Raw genomic sequence first — 21,792 nt, 5'->3', positions numbered from 1 at the left:
ACGTCCTCAGCTGAGGAAAAGTCAGATAAAGAAAAAAACTCTCTGTTCTGAGTCACAATGTATGTTCTGTCCATCCTAAGCTTCCTTCAGACTTTGTCAATTACAGACAAACATATGAAGACCTGACCTTTGGTCACTTGTTGGTCTGTGAACCCTCCGTCCAAAGCTGTGTTCAACTTGTTTAATAACAAGATAAATTAATATACAATGCATTATTTTGTTTTTCCGTTTTTCATGTGAATAGAAAAAAAAAAAAAAAAGAAATCCACATGCTTTTCCCATTTTCATCTTCAAATCAGCAATTGGAACAGAAATTAAACCAAAACCTACAAAAACGCTGTCATTGGCTAAGCTTACTAAAGCCTGGATGGATGGATGCATGGATAAACAGCTGTCCTCCTGATAACTCCTGAGTTCCATCAGAACTGTCTAAAATGTTATTTCAGAATCTAAAAGTTTAATTCTATTTTCCCTGGAGAGTTTCCTCTGTCCCGTCAAGTTTATAACAACAGTTTTTAGTTTTGCTGCTTAAATGTCCCACGATATTTCCTGCTGTGATGTTACATGGACGTTACATGGCACATTGAAACATTTACAATTACTGAAAGCAGCCTCTCTAATCTTTAAAGTAAATCATTAAAGAAAACATTCATACATCAATACAACACAAAATAAAGACATTATCTGGAAAGCTTGTGCTGCTCAACATAATGTAAAAAGCAATATAGCCTCCAGGGACCGATAGAGGTAGAGTACATTCCGGCTCTGTCAGGCACGCCTGGTTCTTTTCCCTACTCCCCTGTCTCTACACGCAGAGTCTATTTTTGACGGATGTGTAAGATTTTTACAGTAAATAAAGAAAAATGCTGCCTAGTATTTGTATCCTGATAAAATAAGAAATCACCTGGAGAAAATAACGGCATTTCAATCAAAATGCAAAACAATTAACAAGGAACTAAATTAATCAAACTGCAGCAGAGAATATCCACAGGCTAACAACCTAACAGGCTAACAACCACCAAGTCTACTCACCGCAGACTAACAAGCTAACAGGCTAACAACCACCAAGTCTACTCACCACAGACTAACAAGCTAACAGGCTAACAAACTTACAACATCATACTTACAAGATTGCAAACCAAAATGAGAGCACATAATCACACAGTTGTATTTGTTGTTACAGATTGACATTTCATACAGATCTTCTGAAATGACTACTTTTTGGGCTGCTTTGCTTTCTATTTGAAGGCTATAGGCCAATATTGAATTTGCAACTCTTTTTCTAATGCAGCCTGTATGCTTAAATAATGAAACAAAAAAAGTATCTGCTCAATTTTTAATGTTTATAAAAATTTTTAAATAAAGCAGTGTGTCCTGAATGGGATTTCTGTTTTTGCCATGGTATCAAATCAGTTATTGAGAGTAGTGGAGCTTCAGTGGTAATTCTAGTATGGGGACATCACAAGTATATACTGTAAGTGTCATACAATTTACTGATGAGTCATTTCGAGAAATTTACTATTGCACTTCTGATTTGGCTGTGAGATTTTCCCGTTTTGGATGCGTAAGATGTGATGAATTTTAATGAATGTGGCAGCGCTACCACAGCACCATCTAGCAGTGGTTGAGTTTCATCTCTTGTGCTTCAACACTCTTTTACGAAATGCCGGTGGAGGGGGTGGGGGGGATGACGACTATATATGACCTCAAGAATGAGGAGCTCCTACTACAACAAATATTTTATCATTGTATAATGCTCATTTTGTCCAAAATGACACCTACACCCTTCAGTAGTAGACTTGTCTAAAGATATGACATAAAAATGCCCACATACTTGGTTGTGAGAAGCCCTATCCATACCACATATATTTACATGAAGGAAACTGCAATGGCTTCAACCATTTACCAGACAAATTCTGGCTCCACAATGAGTAGCCACATCAGTGAATAATAAGCAAATGAAATAAAAGCAATAAAATGTGTCCCAGTGATGCAGCTAGATTTTGGCCTAAATGCGCACACTCAGCTGGACCGTGCTGGTTTTGAAATGCCCACATACAGTAGCTGTGACACGTACAGCCCTGCATGTCAAACAATTAACAATTATATTTAGATACTCAACACAACATGTGCAATTGCCCTCTTATTTAACCATGGGACTCATAGGTCTGCATTCCAAATAATTTGTTTTGCAATAATCTCTACAGATATTTGGCTTCTTGTCCCAGCAGAGAAAAGCAATGGAATTACAGAGTATGCTGACACATTTACAAACAAAACTCCCCTTATCTTGTCCAATTTTCCAAACTAGTCCACACAATGGCCATGTCCTCCTGTCTATCCTCCCTTTTTCACATTTTACTCCATTTGTCTTAAAAAGATGTTTTATGATAGGGACTCCTCCAGTGGAGGAGACAGTGACCTCACTCATCACAGTGAGGATGTCAGGTTTTGGTATCATTGTGCTTGTACAGAGACCAAAACTAAAACCTGTGCTCACTGACTGACAACCTGTACAATAGCCTTAGATGCTGCACAGAAAAGGTAGGTGGGTGGATACCAGGTTGTTCATGAAAAAATTGTTCCAACACGTTAATCCCCCTAAAACTACAAATAGTTGCTTCTTTTTGTTACAGGTTAAATAAATTACATACATTGTGTTAAATAGTGAACTTTAGAGGTGTTTGTGTATTTTTGAACTTTGGACTGAACCAGGCTAGCTGCCCCCCCCACTCCCCCCGGCTTTCAGTCTTTAAGCTAAGCTAGGTTAAACCTGTTCTGACTCCAGCCATTTCCTGTGTCTACTTAACTCACAGACATGAGACTGATATCAATCTTCTCGTCTCACTCTCGTAAAGAAAGCATTTCTAATAATGTTTTATCACATACAGGATAGGGTATTCGAGTATATGTATGTACCTGTATTTATGTTCATGCCACTGGCCAACCCAGAGAGGAGGAGGAGCAACAATGAAAATCACTGCTAACGATATGAAAAATGTTAATGGATTTGCCTTTAGACAATTGAATGTCTACAGTCAAGAACTGGTTGTCTTATTCTGTGGACATACTTCCAAAGAAGAATTCCATAAAGGCCCATTCTCTATTAGAAAAAAAAGATCTGTCTGTTATACTCATTCACTACACACTGGCAGCTTAAACACACTTTTAAAACGGAGATATAATAAGTGGTCGATTGGAGATACCAATGGACCACCTTAATGCGGAGGTATAAAGGAGTCCATCAAATATCAGTCCAGAGAAAAAAAGAATTCAAAGGGTGTAATCACGGACTGGTGAGGGACAGACAGTAGCCATGTACACAAAAAGAATGTAGTTTTGTTCTACATAATTGTACTCTGCAGTGCTTCTCTTTCTTGGTTGCTGTTGAGAATCTATAATTACTCATGCAAGCATTGAAATAGTTTTCAGACACATCAACAGTGCGATTAATCTTTTCATTGAGCCTGATTTGTCTGGATGCAGGACGAAGCAGTCACACAGGGAGCACTTTGTTTTTGAGGAGCAGCATGAGTTTTACTCATCAGACATTCCTGGATCTGCAGTACAGTCAGAAATGTGTTCAACAGAGACTGAACAAGAAAGGTGCCAAAGGTTAATCTGAGGGCGGTAGATACAGAGGTGTGTTTGTCTCATGAGAATGTGAGATGTGTGTACATGTTGGACTAACGTTAACGTATTATTACGACCTGCAGTCACCGTAACTAAAACCTCTTCCTTTCGCTTCACTTCAATCAACAAATGAGAAGTACTCTGATCCATGGCAAGTAACAGACAGACAAACACATGGACATCTGTGGACCACGCATGGATATAAGGTAACTGTATACCTCTCATTCTTGCAGCCTGATCTGGGCCCTTGACTTCATCTTGCCCCTCCATTTCCTCTCAGAGTGAGACAAGACCTCCGGATCCCTGGGCTGTGCCTCAGAAACCTTGAAGTCAAAATCATACTTGAATATTTAGTGTGTGTTGTTCTACATATCTGGTGAAAGTGAGCTTAGACAAAGGGACAATTTTTATCCAGATGCAGTAGCTCAAGTTGCACCTGATTTGACTGTTATCAGCCTATTGAATAGGCGTCATCATTACACATCTATCCCAAATATTTGGGCTAGTAGGGCCCTACTAAACCTACTAGTAGGTTCAGGAGGCTGTTCCCCATTTATTTCAGTGAGCCAATGTTGGTGGAGCCCATTAGGTGCAGAGGGCCTGTTATCAGGCATATGCTGTCACGTAACTGTCAAGTTTCTTTCTGCAAAAACAAACAAAACGGCTGACATTCCTTTTATTCTCACCATAGCAATGATAGAAAGCCTGAAAGAATTCAGTTGAATTCACTTCAGTTCAATTTCATTTATACAATGCCAAATCATAACAAAAGTTATCTCAGGGCACTTTTCACATAGAGCAGGTCTAGACTGTATTCTTTAATTTACAGAGACCCAACAATTCCTCCATGAGCAGCACTTGGTGACAGTGGCAGGAAAGAGACACAGAGAAGCATAACAGCTACAATAATAACAATAACAACAATAGTAATAAGAGAGATATGACTAGAAATAATAATAGCAATAATAGCAAGAAAAGGTGTTGAGGCAGGATACCCACAGGACCACGCCACCATCCCTGCGGCCATGGCTCACAATTGGGATTCTGGAATCTCCGTAATAACTGACAAACTAAAGATCATAGACATTCACTGAATGAAGATTTTGAAAATAAAAGGCACATTTCTCCCTAGAAATGTTAGCACATTTTAATGTCAAAACTATCTTAAAAAATTGAGAATAAAAGGAATATCAGCCATTTTTTTGTTTTTGCAGACAGAAACTTGACAGTCATGTGACATGGACACAGGCCAATAGAGAAGAATAGACCAAAAAATGTAGGCATCTCACGATTTTAGAGCTGTTATTGTGAATCTAATACGTTTTGCACTGGGGTGTATTATCATTATAGTAATATGCGCCTACACAGGTGGGTGCACAACATACACTCTGCTTGTTACACACACAGGACGCGCAGCAGCACACAAACATGCAAAAGATTACAAGTAAAAGGATTACAGTATGACAGATTATTATTGTGTATATTAACATATTTTAAAAAATACATGTTATAATGCTAGTCATAAAATTTATCAGAATTAACTAATCGCAGTAATGATGGATTTAATAGTCTAATTATTTGACCAAATCGTGGCAATACATGTAGGTATTTAAACAGACGGACAACAACAGATCAGACACAGATCAACTTTCCTGCTGCATCAATATATGATGACATGAGGAACACACGAGGAAATAAATGAGGTGAAAACAATGATTAAACTAAAGAAGGAAATAAATCTGCACTGCTTCTAGCTGCTGCCAGCAGCAGGATCAGCACCTTGGAGAGCTGATCAAGTCCTGATAACTGTGTTGATGATTCTTTACATGATATAAATTAATGATTTAATTTTTGAACAATATTTAACAAATATTCTTTAACATTTTTGAGAGTACAGTGATCAGATTTCCATACTTTCAGCAATTAAAGCCCTGCTGATTTGACTTGTTACTCCGTGACTGAACAAAACGATTTCAAAGAAACCAAAGCTGCAATTTAAAAAAATAAACCTTTTCAAAAACTGAACAAAAATAAATTTTCAATAAATGAATGAACAGGACCTTAAACTGGTGGTCTGGGGCTGACCACAGGAGGGCCCAGGAGCAGTGGGGGCCAGTGTGCTTGTTATGGATCATGCGCTTTCACTTTGCGCATGAGCAGATCTGTTTCCTCTGCAGAGAAGAGCTCCTTCTTTCTACTTCGCAAATGTACCATCACAATAGCAACCCGCCAAGATGCAAGTGCACCTGGCTCTTAAAGGGAATGGGAGATGACACTCTGATTGGTTTATTGCATGTTACGCCGAAAACACACCCATGATTAATTAGGAGACTATGGACAACCCCTTTGAACCATGAGCCTGGCACATTGAGCATTTTTCTGCCGTTAAAATAGCAGAGGTGGATTTGGACACACTCTAAATGCACTTGCGCCATGCGCTTCAGACCGTGCGCTTTAGATTGTTAAAATAGGGCCCTTGGATTGCAGATGAGGTCTGATGACACTTTGTACTAATTGGTTTGTTTCTGAGCTAGAATAAGAAGCTCATCCTGTTCATCCTTATTCCGGATCAGCCATTTTTTGTTTTGTTTTATTGCTGTGTGTAATCTCAGGTTAAAGAGGCTGAATTAGCAACCAGACAAAGCAGGAAATCAAGGATCTTTAAGACCCGAAATTCACTCTATGGCAAATACTTTGTAATTGATTCATTGCAAATTTGTGTGGTAATATGCATCACTAAACCAGCATATACTGTTTACTCAAATGATGAGGGTCTTAAAGGATAAGGTTGGCAATTTCCTATCTTTTTATTATTGTCAGCAAATCTCATGTGCAGAGCCAAACCGACAATGAACAACAATGAACCAACAATGAACTGATCTACTAAAGTATCTAAAGTGTGTTATATCTTATTCCTCTGTGCCGTAGACCTCCATTGTTGTCCAAAAACTATTAAAAACACATCAGTGAGCCACACCGCTGCAGTGGGTGACATGTTCCTCCAAGAGAGTTTCTTTGTGATGTAAAAATGTAATTATTGGGTGGTTTCTGGGGCAAAATTGGCTATATAGGGGGGCTCAAAAGAAGGGCACAGCTCATTTATGCCCCACTAGCTAAGGTTAATCCAGCCCTGCAGGTTAGGGTAAACCAATTGTGGACAATTACATGGTGGTTAATGGGTAAGTAATATCATTCAAACATGTGAAAAAGAGCTTCAGGCTCTCACATGTAGAGGAGCAGCAGGAGTGTGTGGAGGTTTGATATAAAGCAGACGACTGGTTTTGAACTCAGCAGGTCTTCATCAATTATTAAAAGTAAAAAACTGTGCTGTGAGGATTATTTGCATGTTGCATGTTGAAAGGTGAAGAGCATTGCACTGTATAGATATGGCATCAGCACTGAATGTTGCCCTTGCATGTAAACCACAATGCAAATTTTATGGACATGCTGTCATTGAATGTCAAAATGCATTGGACCAAAGAAATAACATCCATGTTTATATATCAGTGTGAATATCCATATTTAGTATATCTGTTGTGGAAACCATTTTAAATAAGATGTATTTGAACCATTTAGAACATCATTTTAGTCCCCACAGATCAATGTGATACACACTGTTTTGTTTTACACTTTTAAAGCTGACTTTTCTGCCAGCCTCTGCCATTTAAAGAAATCTAGTTTGAAATGGAAGCCATCTTTAAAGGCCACAGGTCTCTGGCTGAGTGTGAAGCCCTGAGGCCATCTAACTGGACCTTTGGTATTCAGTACGGCTTCTCTCTGATCAGTTTGTTCTTTCATTGCCTGAGGCTCTGCAGCTGTAAAGCTTTATCTGTCAGCAAGATGAGGAGAATGGAGAATAGTGTTTAGAGTGAGCATACAGAACATACAGAAAAAAAGAGAAGGCATGGAGTTGAAGTACAGCCAGGAGAGTAAAGTAAAATGATACTGGCATTCCACCAAACTACACACAGCTGATCTGCTTTTGTTGTAGGAATAGTTTGCACACATTTCATTTTGGCATTTTACCTCAAGATTAAATGAACACATGAAATTCTAATATTAGTTACTGAGTTAGGTAGGGTAGATAATATAGTGCATTCTATAATGTTCTTAGCCATGCTAGCAGTGTGGTTCTTAGGAGGGCAATTAATTATCCCCAGAAGATGAATCCTCATGGCTTTGATGATGTTTTCCTGATTTTCTCTAGTGCCACCAGCAGATTGACATTTGTAATTTTGAGTGAAATGTCTCTTGGCACAAACATTCAATTACCCAGACAACTTTGGTAATCCTCAGACTTTTTATCTGGATTCATCATCAGGTCAAAATGACAGCTTGTACACTTTTTATGACCAAGACTGTTTCCAAAATCACTCCCTTCTTTACTCCCTATAAACACTCAATGGTTTACTCTATAGTGAGCATTAAATTGAGATTTTGGACATTTGCTATAATAATTTTGCATCATCCCTGAAATGCATAGTCACACAACAGTATTGCTCTCATCTATAAAATGTGGCAAATTGCATTGTGGGATTGTCACCAGAAAGTCTTGTACATGCTATGACCACTACTTTTTTCATTTCATTGTGGAATTTTTTAAATATTAGATACATTTACATCAGCCTCAGCTATGTGTAGTGCTAAAGCAAAGTCAATATGCTAAACTTTGAAGGTGAACATGGTAAACATTATACCCGCATGTTGACATTGACAGTGTGAGCATGTTAGCATGTTGATGTTAGCATTTACCCCAGAACACAGCTGTGCAGCTTCACAGAGCTGCTGACTGTAGACTTTTAGTCTTGTTAGTTTTGAAGCAAGGTGTTCAACATGAGTTTTGTGGGACAAATGGTGTTATCTCACCAATGCCTAAGCAAAGTATGTACAATATTTAAAGGTACCCTGTAGAGCAATGCTTTTATAAGTGGGTCTCCATTTTGTTTGTTCTCATGCACACATGCAGGGATGCACATCCATGAGTACAAGCATGCAGGTGATGAAATGCAACAATGGCCCGCAAAAGCAGAGAAATAGAAATCTGCTGGCAAGTAAACATGGATGTAAACAATACAGGTTTCAAACATTTAAGAGATATTGACTTTGCAAATGTTTATGTGGAAGGAAATTACATTCAACATGTTAGACAAATTGTGTAATGGTGACAAACACTGAAGGTAAGCAGAATTTTTTTTCGTACAAAAAACTACACAAGCCACCTTGAACTTTATCAGCTCTATTTCCATTGAGAGCATGAATCACTTTAGAAGCATCTACAGATCAGAAGCTCTGTGCTCTTGTAAAACACAAACATTTAGTGTTTTTGGAGCTCAGAACAAGCTTTAAAGGTCATCAAAAGCAGACTGTCACCTGGAGAAGAAGTAGTTGGTGGTACAGTCCATGGTATTATCTATGGTATCATCGGCATAAAAATTGACATTACAATGTTCAGTTGTAAAATAAATGTTATATATGTGTTTACCAGAAAAATGTGATTTGAACCTGAATTTGAGCTGAAAGCAGAATCATTAAACCCCATGGAAAGCAGCTTATTAACAAATTGTTGTGCTCAGCAATATCAAAAGCCTCGGACCAATCTACAAAGAGTGTAGCTTTTAATAAAGCAAAGCCATCCACAATGGCAGCGGCAGCAGTTAATGTATTATGACTCAGTGTAAAAGCCTGACTGCTGTGCTGCTGTGGTTCAATGCCAATTTTGACCACTTTATAGCTATTCAGTACAACTTTTAGGTTTTTTTTATATATATATCTTTTGAGTTTAATAGGAATTATAGAACTGTTTTTATCTATATTTGTGATCCATTTTTTGGTGCAATAAATTATTCAAAGTTTTAGAGTGTGTCTTGAAAAACACCACAGACTCAAATTGTTACCCATTCGAGGCATTGTTACTCTCGGATATCGGGACAGGACATTAATATTTTTCTCCAGAAAGGTACGTAGTTGTGAGATGACCAGTAATTCTAGGATTTTGGACAGACAAGCAAATAGTTGTATGGGTCAATAGTTGTGAAGAAATGATGGCTTTGCAATAGCAAATGAAAACGGAGGATGATATACACCTTGTTTTCTCATAAACACATATTTATATTTCAGAACGTCTCATAATATCAAGTCATGATTTAGTGGCAATTTTGTAAAAGCTCTGACCCTTTGAAATTACAACAAAATGTATATATTCTATGTTATACATATCAATATTATCATCATACCTCAAGATCTACTGTGTTTCTGACAGAATATAACTGGAAAAATAAAAGAAAGCATGACAAGAATCCTTTCGGTGCTGTGTGTTGGTGCTGTGACAGAATATCTTAGACAAAGCAATGGGCTGTATTTCTATTACTTACAGGGTGTATTTTTTCAAGTAAAACTGTAACCAGCTGAAAAGAGTTTTTCTGTAATGTCTCTTCTTTGTCTGTGTCCTGTCAGTATTGTAAAACACTGTTTAAAATGCTGCTATGTGGACTGAATCTTTGTTGTGGAGTAAGACACAGTGTCCCATTCACTGCAGTATTGCTTTTTGATACCCACCATCACTCCCCTCACTATTAATTGGAGCTGGTCAGTGTCTGAGTCTTTGGAAAGCTTTACTGAGTGTATTGTGGGGTTCAAGATACAAAAGCTGAAGTGCGCTGAGTTGGAGAATACCCTCTCCTCAGAAACTGCACTTAAAGACTAATGAATATGTTCTTTCATTAAGAATGGATCAAATGACTACTTGTAATTTGAAAGTGTCACTTGAAGTGATGAGCAATCTGAGAATTAACACCAACTCTGCAGTTTCCCTCAGCTCCACTGAGCTTTTTGGGCCTCTTTTAGACTTTTTACTTTGTTTTTAGGCCTGCAAACTGTTTTGTTGCACTCTCAGAGCTCTCATAAACCTTGTTTCCAGCAGCAGGGCAGCTTCGGTATACCCACTGTATGCTACCTGCCTAGAACAAATAAGCAGAAAGACAATGTTAGAAATTAGCTGGTGAACATAGTGGAGCATTTAGCAGCTAAAGCCAGATATTTCTCTCAGGAGTTGGTGGAGACCAAACCAGAGTTAAAAGGAGAGTGAATGTTGCACATCATCAGATGGACACAAACACGGCTCCTAATGAATGCTAATGTTGCTCTGTGTGTGTTGGATGTGTAAATAGACAACTGTTTGCCTTAACATATTTATAAGGGAATGTTGCAGCTTGTTCTGCAGTCCCCATGTGGCTGAAAACCAATGAATGCCGCTTTGAGTACCACTATAAAGGGCTTGTACTTTAATTGCTTATTTCCACCTTATTATTAGCTTATTATCTAGCTATATGTATTAGTATGTATGCATTAGTTGCAGACTCAAGTCATGAATCTGACTTTAGACTTGACAAAAATTTGCACCTTTACCTTGACTTTAACACCAATAACTTGTGACCTCCTGTTGACTTCAGCTTGTTGATATCTTCCCCAAACCAAAGATTAAAAAAAAGGCATGCAGCAGATTCGTTCATGCAAAACAAAGGCGGGTTTAGCCGAATGAGCAACCTGACCGGTTTTTGTAGGATTGGGGGCGGGGACAAAGGGAGCCCAACACGCTCTGCCGCCATGGACATAACCGTTGGGAAATTGTGGCGAACTGAAGTCTGTGGCAGATTTCCAAAGGTCAGCAAAGTTGCAGAGACAGGTGAGAGGTTGTCGTCATCATCCATTGGAGAAGCGCTCTCGTCGCAGTGGAGTGAGATTTCACACAGCTGAAAATGGTCCCACCATTGCCAGTGATGAACAGGAAGGAGTGCCCGGCAGTGCACGCAGGGTGGTGGCTGTATCATGCCGCTTTCTGTGTGGTCCCATCCGAGGCATTCAAAGCAGAAAAGATGCCTGGCAGCGGCAGCGATGACACACGACAGGCAGGAACGAGCTTGTAGCAGCGACTTAATCCGCAGAGAGGTAAGATCAGTGAGCTGATTTCACTGTCGCTTAAGTGAAAAGAATAAGTGAGTGGCAGCAAGATGCTGCTTTATATACTATGTGCAACACATGTAATCCATAGGTGCACCCCGATTTGGGAGCCTGTGTGAGATAGAAGTGCTCAGGCAACAACAGTAAAACATGAAACTGTAACAAAACAAGCAAACAAACAAAAAGTTCCACTCCAGGCCCCATTTTATGACAAAATGGGATGTGGGAAACCATACTACAACAGCTAAATTCTGACTTTTTTTCCCCCGTGAATGCCTGAATGTCATTAAAACAAAATTTCAAACTGTTTAACACCAACACTAAAGAGACAAGTCTTCATTTCTTACGGCTACCACCACCCATCCTGTCCACTGCATACTTCAGGTATTTTGTCATGGTCTCCATTACTCTCTGGACCTCCTCAGCTGTGACAAATGCTGGATCTCACGCATCAGTCTCTGGTACTCCAGGTATGATGATCGTTCCTGCAGAGAGGGAGAGGGAGTAGAGATTTTGAAAAATAAAAGTGAATAATGACATAGAATTGAATACAGGAAAATGCATTTTTGTGGTCATATTTCAGACCTGTGAATGAAATGTGTGAGTGAGTTTTATAGTCAATCTACCTCTTGCAGTTTCTGCATGGTTGGCTGTCTTCTTTGGTCCAGTAGTCTCTCCTCCTTCACATCTGCAAACACACATACTCCAACCATTAATCCAAAATGTATAATATAAGGAATGGCAGCTGCGGTGAGTACAAATGAGTCTTTTTGCTTGCACTAACTGCTCTCACAAATAACACACACGGTACCTTGATAGCTGAGTCTGCAGCCTGCAGGGAGTCCTGATCCGTCTTGCCGCCACTGTCCATATTTTTCATCTCCGCCTGCCTGGTCTTCAGCTCAGCCTGGGCATGCTTAAGAGTCATTTTGGGCCTAGACAGAAAGAAGGAGGACAGAGACAAGATGAGATATATTAACTTTGATAGAAATCTCTGATAAGACTATTACAAGACAATTATAATGACAGAGATCAAGTCTGTTAAAGGGAAACATCCGGTATTTTTAAACCGAGACCCTATTTTCCCATCATTTTGGATCTTAGTGATTAATGGGGACATAAATTTTTGAAACTGGTCCAGTATTGAGCGAGAACGCTTCAGCGGGCAGCCACGAAACGGGCTGCAATGTAATCCTTGGGGCAATTGCACCCGTCAATGTACGTCTACTAAAAGCGCTTGTTTTTGCTACTGATAGGCTCAGATTGTTATTATAAGTGTCTGACAACAAAAGTAAACACAGGAACTAGCCGTCTACACTGCACTGACTCATTTGTCAGTACATTGTGTGTGTGTGTGTGTGTGTGTGTGTGTGTGTGTGTGTGTGTGTGTGTGTGTATGTGGGTGGCATGTTGGCATGTGTGTACATGCTGATATGGAGTCAATTTGGTAGGATGTGGGTGTAAATGAATTATTATTTTTTGAATGTGCATTGTTATTTATAGATATTATTCACATAATTTGCATGCAAAATAGGTCTACTCAACCAGTGAGCAAAAATTCAACCCAAAAGTAGCCCAAGTCCGCAGGAAAACGGAGGATCTGGCAACTTTGGAGCTGAGGATGCACTGCGCCTGCTCATTGAGTAGTTTGAAAATCAACAGAAACAAGAAGACAGAAATGGAGCAGCATTAACGCTATTGGGTGAGTTTACTTTTATGTTGGCGTGTATGTTCTATCACGCACATGTTGATGTAGAGTTCAATGATTTAGAGTCTCTGTTTTCCTTACAGAGTTCCGACGAGGACTGTCAATAGCTGATTACATCCTGGAGTTGGCATCAGCATCAGCATGAGCCTGCTGCAGCCTCAGTGGAAACAGGAGAAAAGTGCATCAGATGGAATTAAAAGAGTTAAGAGTTCAAACTGATAGATTATCTACAAGAAACAATACTTTTGATGATCATCTTTTTCTGTGCTGTTTATCCAAATAAAATACTGTTTCATGTCAATATTGACTCAGTGTGTTTCTATAATGATGCATATGTCTTGTATTAACTAAGATATTTAATGTGTTTGCTGTGTGTTTGTTTATATATAATTCACTATCAGGATTGTCTTGAAAGTGACACGTTGTTAAGATGTATAACATACATTCAGGTCAGACAATATGTTGGTTAGACCATTTTAGAACATATAGCTTATTAGGTTATTAAACTTGCAGTGTACTTTTATATATTAATAAAAGTCTGTCACTTTCAAGTCCTTGCCAAATGAGTTCACACAATGCTGATTAAGCCTATCCCTGTCAGATAATCGAGTGAATGGGGATAAAATAATTAAATAATGCAGTTCTTCTAGACTTTCCAAATGTTATCAGATTGAATGGATCAAATTCTGTTAGTGAAACGAGTCATTTCGTGGGGGTTGTCAACAGTAGTGACGGAGTGGGCTACAGTGGAGCCTATGACATAAGCATGTGTTAACAGTGCTTTTGTAATTACTTTCACTACCAGAAGGGGGAGACAAAAGTCCCACACTCCAACTTTGATCTGGACATATAGGATGTATAAAGCTTTAGCACAATAGCTGAATAGGACCGTTGATGAAGGCAAAGACATTTTTTGACATTGCTGGGACGTCCAGGAAGGATGTCCAGCTGATGGCCAGTTAATGTCCCCAACGTCAGCACAACTTCCATTTTGGAACTATTTTTGAACCATAATGGGAACTCTTGATTGGAAGTTCAAACAACGGTCATTCAATATCTCAGTGTTTGCTGGATTATGTTACAGATGTTTAAAGCTGAGGACAGTTGGTTGCAATCTGTAATGTCACCGCTAGATGTCACTACATCCTACACACTGGTTCTTTAAGTAAAGTTTTGAATACAGAGCTTTGACTTACGATGTAGTATTGTTACTTTTACTGAAGTAAAAGGACAGAACTTTTCTTTCACCATTGGAAGTGAGGGCAATAAAGGTTACTATTGAGTACAAATACCATTATGTTTTTGAATGAGATCTTCCTCTCTGCAATGTACAAGTATAAAGCAGTATCTTTTCAGTGATGAAATGATTCCTCTTGCACCACTGATGTCAGTAATGGAGAATTCCAGCACAAAGCAGACATTTTTCTTCAGTGTGAGGCTGTTAGATCAATAACAGTGTCAGCAAGAAAAAGCCAGTGAATTCTATTTATCAACTTCCCACGATGTCTTCACCTTGCCATCTATATAGTTATATACTACTCTGTGTTTTTATCTTTAGTGTGGGAAAAGTGCTCTGTGTGAAATAAATTTGTAAAATCCCAACCTTTCAATGTTCTCATTACTTATAAACAATATGAACAGACTTATCTGAGAAGGAAGCTGTAAACCAAATTTTGGTTCTGACCAAAACATTTTTACTTGACAGGAATTAGTCTTTTATACTTTATGGAACTGATATTTCCATCATTTTTAAGCAACAATCTCCAAACTAAACAACAAAATACGTAATTCGTCATGGCCTTCCAAAAGGTAAAAAAAAAAAAAAATCACCATAAAAGCAGCAGTAAGCCACTGTGTCCAGCCAAGAAATAGTCTTGCATTGCACCTTGGTTTTAGAAGTGCTGGATATAGCCAGGCTAGCTGTTCCCCCCTGCTTCCAGTCTTTTTTGCTTAGCTAGGCTAACCAGCTCCTGGCTCTTCATATTTAACATATAGACATCAGAGTGGTATCGATCTTCTAACTCATGCCAAGAAAGCACACTTAGAATGTTTTCCAAACTGTGGAATTATGCCTTTAAAAGAACCCAACAACTGTTGGTAGGAGATGGGATGCTACCAACAGAGTCCTGTGTCAAACTCAAATGCTTTGTTGAACTTGCATTGCTAATATCAACATCATACTACTTCCACTTTTGACTGATAATTCATGTGGACACTAGAGGTCTTTGTCAAGTACATGTTGACATAGACATAATTAAGGCACTTGACCAAACAACAAATGTTGTTATTTTGCAGTGTTAATTTATTCAGCCAACAGTCAACACTGTTAAAATGCTAACGTTTTTTTTAATGTTGCACTGCCAGTTCCAGTCTTGGGAAGGGAGGAAGTTGTGCAAGGATTCATTTTCATGATTTGGATTTAAAGTGTTGAAAACTTCAGTAACACTTGTAGTAAAAAGAATATGTAATGTCAGAACAACATGTTTCAGTTAGTGGCTTTCATCTGGGTATGAAAAGAAGAAAAATTAAAAAGTAAAAAAGAAAAACACACATCAACCAATGGGGTATTCACACATGGATGAATTTGGTATATGGTCATGTGGTTTCAGGAAACTTATGTGCCTAAATTGTTGGAGGGATGAGGAGAGTGTCTTATGATGGACATGGGTGACACAGTATTTGTTCCATAAACAGGAGAGATGCATGTGTTGGGTTCTCTTTTCTCTCTCCTCTATTCTCAAAAAATGTTGCACTTAATATCTTAAGTGTACTGTATAAAAAAACTATTACATTGGAATTGTCTTAAAAAACATAAAAGCTGCAATTAAAAACAGAACCAGCCATAAGGAAGATTAACACATAAATAAGGAATTTGGAAATATGTAAGATAGTGCCACTATAATACTGATAGTGTATTCACTTGCAATTGTTTTCATGTATACACACTAGCCCATATGCAAAAGAGCTAAATGGAGTGCAGCTGAAATGTAGCAATTCTTTGGAAACGCCTAAAGACCTCCTTGTCTGGAAAAAGTGAAAGAGCGTGGGAGCAGGTAGCTGCTTCATTAGAAGCTGTCTAGTGATGTCAGGCACAAAGAGAAGCAACAGCTTCCCATTGATCAGAGACCAAATAGAAAATTACAATTACAATTTTTTTTAAAACAATTTAATTTAATTTTAACAATAAACAAGGCCAGGGATGAGTGAGATCATTTGATCCCTTTTGTGTGAATCCAGCAGGCTGAGTGCCACTGAGCAGAGATAGCTGTGTGCTCATAAGCTGAATGTCTGCACAGCTGCCTCCTCTGGATGGACTCCATCAGTAAGAGCCTGCAGAGTCTGTCCAACACAGTGGAAGAGCAGTCCATTCCACAAGCTCCTCAGCCATATGACCACTGCTGCCCAGTTATCTGTCTAGAACATCTCTCCAGTCCACATCAGTCATCTGAGAATGAGAGGTAGAATCAGATTTTCAGGCCAGTCTGTTATTAGGTTATGTTGCTTTTTATATTCTTTACTTCTGGTGTTGAATGTGTAAAGAACAAAGAAATAAATGCATTAAGTATTAAAAACTCACAAAAGAAACAACTTGTCTGCTGGTGTCAAAAATATTTCAGACAAACCATTTCTGATTATTTATGTATCAAAATCCCTATTTTTTTGCTCCATAAAATGTGTATTTATTAAATCAAATGTGACCAGCTAAACCCTCCCATCATTTGAAAAACAAACTTGACTTTGATTGGAAATAATTCACATCACAGAAGCTAAAGATGCTCTCACTGCTGTTTCACTGGGACTTTGAAGTGTATTCATGCTGAATATGATGTCAATTTTGGACTCAGTGTATCTGCTGCAAATGTAACTGTTTGCTGTGTTTATTTGACCCAAACTGCTGTATCTAGGTAGCAACGTTTCTCCAACTGTGTGTTTAGACAGCTCAGACTCTGACTGAACTCACCAAGAATTTGAGAGCCCAGATGCACTAAACTCTATGCATTCAACTGTGTGTACACACAAAACCAAAAACAAAATATGCATACACATTCTGTCCATCATATCCATAAAGCCATGTACACGGTCCTGTTTTCGAAATCTCAATTATTATGGAACAAGGTGCACACGCACAAATCTTATTTCCACTCCCCCCATCCACAAATTGATGAAGACACCCTTAACCAGCTGTTTTCATATCAACATGCTTCCTGCTCCTCCAGTCTGTAGACAAGTCAATGAAACAAACTGCAGTTTCTGATTCAAGATCACTGATTGTGTTGCATTTCAAGTATCACGCTGATGTATGCTGAAGTGTGTGTTTCCTCTGATAAGTTTGTTTTTAATTGGTTATTTGATGATATAAAAGGGGGTGTGACATGATTGACAGCTGTGATTGACAGCTGTGATTGACAGCCGCTCTCAAACCTCTATCAGACGCGGTAGACAAGGCGGGTGACTGCAGCAGCTTCAGATGGAAGACGTTTACGTATGTTTTCATCTGTGCTTCACTACCAGCTGCTAGTTACCGGCTGGTTTTGGCTGGTTTATCTCCATCGCGGCTCCTGGGTTCACTAGGCTCTCGATGGTGGACAGCTGTCAGTGTAGTTGGGGGGGTGTGTCCCGCAGTTCACCCCCTGCCTCTACTGCCAGACTCTGGTTGCAAATGACGTCACACATCGTCCATCTCTATATTTTAAGGTTGTAATGTGTCCCTGATTTGTCCAAATATCTGAATCACATTTTCAGCATTCCAAAGGTTCATTCAGTCCCAGTTCTTGGCCTGCACCATAGTAATATATTGCCAATGTGCTAACAAACTAGAATAACAGACAGAAGGATGAGATAACTCAACAAAGGGTGTGGAAGACTGTATATGCATGCTGTCTATAGTACAGGATCCCATAGTATTTATAGGCATTCAATAAAACACAATGGGTGATAGAGAGTAAATTTATGGTGGAGCTGTGTGAACAAGGCAGGAGGTCAGGCTGTAATGACAGCCATCTGGGATATAAAGAAGATGGAGCCAAGTTTTCCCCGGAGGTCCTACAATCCTGCACATTTGTGCTAGTCTGTGCTGAGGAGGGTGTAAATTTTGTCAGCACTTCCCGCAACAGGTGGAGGAATGAAGCTCTTGGCGGGTACACACTCTCACTGTACCCATGCTGCAGTCTTACTGCAACAATGTGTCTGTTAACACTGCAAAGTGTTAACAGACACATTGAGGGAAAAATAGAGGGAAGTGTCCACTTGAAATCCTTCCAGTGGTCCAGTGTTGCAGGGGACTGGATCCCAGCATGCATTGGGTGTCAGATGTGAAAAGTAAAACTTGGATAGGTCAGCAGTCTGTCACAGGGTGGACACATTGACAGGTACACTCAAACCTTTGGACACAAAGGAAGCCACATATTGAAAAAAGATACAAATTCCATACAGAAAGGTCTTTGCAACAAGCACAGACATGTTCACTTGGATTTTATGTGGAATGGTGCCTTTCTTTAGGATCATTCCTGTTTATTATTATTAATTTTTAGTCCTTACTAATTTTTAAACATTAGGTTAATATTGTTTAACCAGGTTTAATTATACAAATCATACTGTGATGTGTTGTAAGACTATTTCATTTGTATAAATTGTTTGTCTTTGTTTAACCTTGAAGATGGCCTAGTAGCCTGCAACCTACTAGCATTTTAGGCTACATAATAATTTTATAAATATATAATTTCAAATATAAATAGGCATTCTTCTAATAATCATTTCCTGTCCTCATCCGCCCAATATTATACTGTTCTTGATGCATTCTTGGTTTTCATAACACCCTCAATCTAACTAATCTATACTAGTGCGGGTTAGGTGGTGTTATTTTGTTTTAAATTACAATTTTTATTCTGGGGGAGGACTCCCAGACACCCTCCCTAGTTATGTATCTTTCCAAGTTTGCTCCCCCATTTTAAAACATAACCAGGCGCCTATGTATATGCACATCACTAGGTGCAAGTCTAGTAAAGTTTAATCATGATAAAACTGAACAACTGAAAGCTTCCCTTCAGTATGATGGATGTACTACATAGATATAAATTGTTTTTATTCACATATCATTCACCCTGCACCAGACTGCATTTTTACTTACTGACACCACTCAATCATTTGTGCTACTGTTGAAGAAAATCACTCAAGTCTTTGTTCAAAGTTTGCTATAGAGGTGGTGGTTTATTAGTATTCCGAAATACAGTGAGTTTACTGACACAGAGAGGGTCTGAGGCAGTAAACTGACCCGGAGCAATGAGAGAAAAGCAGTAACAACAACGGTGATCAGAAATTATGTAAATTAGTGGTCGATTGATTAATTGGCCAAACTGATTAATATATAGGACAGGCTTGTTAAGCTAATAGAAAATTGTTACAAACAAGCTAAAGCTGGCTGTTTATCTTAGTTTACCACAAATCTTAAAATGTGGCAAATTCTTGTAAACTTAGCTGCTGGCTGAGACAAAGCAGCCACTCCTCTCTACTAGCAGTACCTGCAGCAATAAATCACATCAGCAGCAGAGGGAGGAGGACAGAGGACAGGAGGAAAGACTGACAGCAACAACAGTAGCATTCTGTCTAATTTCACTCAGTATGTTGATGTCAGAAATATTATTTATTTTACTGACATTTTAGATTTGTTTCCAGTGAGACATTGAGTTTATATAGAAACTAAACTGCTGCTTTTTTAAAATGATAATAAAAAACCCAATTCTTTAGTAATGAATAAGACTATATATGGTCAGTGTACTGAAGTAGCATCACATGACATGGATAAGCTGTGTTTGAGTAAAAAAAAAAAAAAAAAAAAAGTTGTAAGAACCATATTTCCTACTCATATCTTAAGATTTTTTAATTGAAAGAGAACTTATTTTAATTCTAATTATAACTATTCTAATTATCTGTTAACTCCCCCTGCTCTTTCATCTGTTTCACTCTGTGTATGTCTCTTGTTTTTCACTCTGCATTGAGTGTTTTGTCAGAATGATGGTTATTTGGGGTGCTTTAACTGTACGCTGTCCCTCATGCATCTATGCACCTTTTTTCTGCCTCTTTCCTAGTCAATGATCATGGATTGTTGGAATGTTGTCAATGATTTGACAACATTTTGGGTGCAAATTCAGGAGGGTCATCTCTGTCCGGTTACCACAGTTACGGTCAAACCGAGCACACCTGCAGAGCAGCCGTCCCACACTAAACTGATATAACAGCTACATGAGTCACATGTTTTACCTGCTAGTTTGTGGTGTGAAATAAAAAACTTGCATTCTGGTATTAGCTCAGTTATAAAATCCAAACGCACCACGGAGCGTCTCTCTTGCTAGCTGCTGACAGCACTGTCAGCCGGAGAGTCAATCACACTGGCGGTAGAGGAGGAGATGGTAGACACGCTTGTGTGTGTCTGTTTAAACAGGAGTTTAGCCAACGTCACTGCATTAAACACTGCAGCTGAAATCGTGACAGCTCACAGCAGGAAACACAGTCACACTGTCCTCAGCTTCCTCCAGCCAAGAGACAGGCCAACAAGAGATAGGATAAGATAAAGATAAAATCCTAAAATACCATCCCGACAGCTGGTAAGTGGCTTTGCCCTGATTTTGGGAGGATGAGCAGGTTATTTATTACTTTGACTCAGATGTTCAGTTCAACCGTTATCTATTTTCTAATAAAGTCAAAGATTGTTCATTTCCAACAGCGTCAAATTCTTCCACGATCCGATTTTTCAATCAGAAATTGCTTACTGTCATTTTCAGATTGGCTGGAATTGTGGCGCACTGTAACACTGTGCAAAGCTGAGTGAGCGCGCAGGCAAAGCTGAGAGCGCACAGAGTGGAGATGTTGAGAGAGAGAAAGACAAACTGAGCAAGTATCAAAGACTTTAGGAGAGGAGAAGTGACTTAAACTGAGTGAAAAAGGTTACAATATGTGGATAATAGCAAACATGTACATAAATGTACTGAGCACAGAATAGATTGTTTGCTCAGAGTAAATTATTCTTTGCATGGTAATAATTTCTGTACAAAATGAACTTTCACGCTCGACAAAGTAAGAGCCAAGTGGTAAATAAGGATTATGCTTTAAAGGGTGGGTCCATAATTTTTTGTAATTTTGAGGTTTTTATATCATTCTGTTGCCTCCCAGTAGTGTTCCATGTGTATTCAAATCCCAAAAATATGTATGTTTTAGCATTTTAATGCTAAAAGACCTTGATGCCCTGAACACCTTAGAAACACATTATCTCATGATATAGCTACTCTAGATGGCATTGCCCTGACCTCCAGCACCACTGTAAGGACTCTGGGAGTTATCTTTGATTAGGATGTGTCCTTCAACTCCCACATAAAACCAATTTCAAGGACTGCCTTTTTCACCTACATAACATTGAACAAATCAGGCACATCCTGTCTCAAAAAAATGCAGAAAAACTAGTCCATGCATTTGTTACTTCTAGGCTGGATTATTATAATTCC

At 38.8% G+C, this 21,792-nt stretch overlaps 2 long non-coding RNA genes across 3 annotated transcripts; one reads left to right on the top strand and one right to left on the bottom strand.

Annotated features, from left to right (window-relative positions):
• Positions 1 to 10,798: 10,798 nt before the first annotated feature.
• Positions 10,799 to 13,525, top strand: LOC121889409. 2 transcript variants are annotated; one of them, XR_006093513.1, is made up of 4 exons: positions 10,799 to 11,577; positions 11,974 to 12,059; positions 13,124 to 13,291; positions 13,381 to 13,525. It is a non-coding gene; the product is annotated as an uncharacterized LOC121889409 (long non-coding RNA). The 2 variants fall into 2 exon arrangements; XR_006093512.1 differs by lacking the exon at positions 10,799 to 11,577 and having other exon boundaries at positions 11,733 to 12,059.
• On the bottom strand, positions 11,983 to 12,796 carry LOC121889410. The gene is made up of 3 exons (XR_006093514.1): positions 12,401 to 12,796; positions 12,216 to 12,277; positions 11,983 to 12,074 (listed from the first exon to the last, which is right to left on the bottom strand). It is a non-coding gene; the product is annotated as an uncharacterized LOC121889410 (long non-coding RNA).
• Positions 13,526 to 21,792: the final 8,267 nt, after the last annotated feature.

The sequence above is a fragment of the Thunnus maccoyii genome, chromosome 22 (genome assembly GCF_910596095.1).
Source record: "Thunnus maccoyii chromosome 22, fThuMac1.1, whole genome shotgun sequence".
In the NCBI taxonomy this organism is placed as follows: domain Eukaryota; kingdom Metazoa; phylum Chordata; class Actinopteri; order Scombriformes; family Scombridae; genus Thunnus; species Thunnus maccoyii.
The sequence above is the reverse complement of the archived record's forward strand: the minus strand, read 5'-3'. Positions and strand labels throughout refer to the sequence as shown.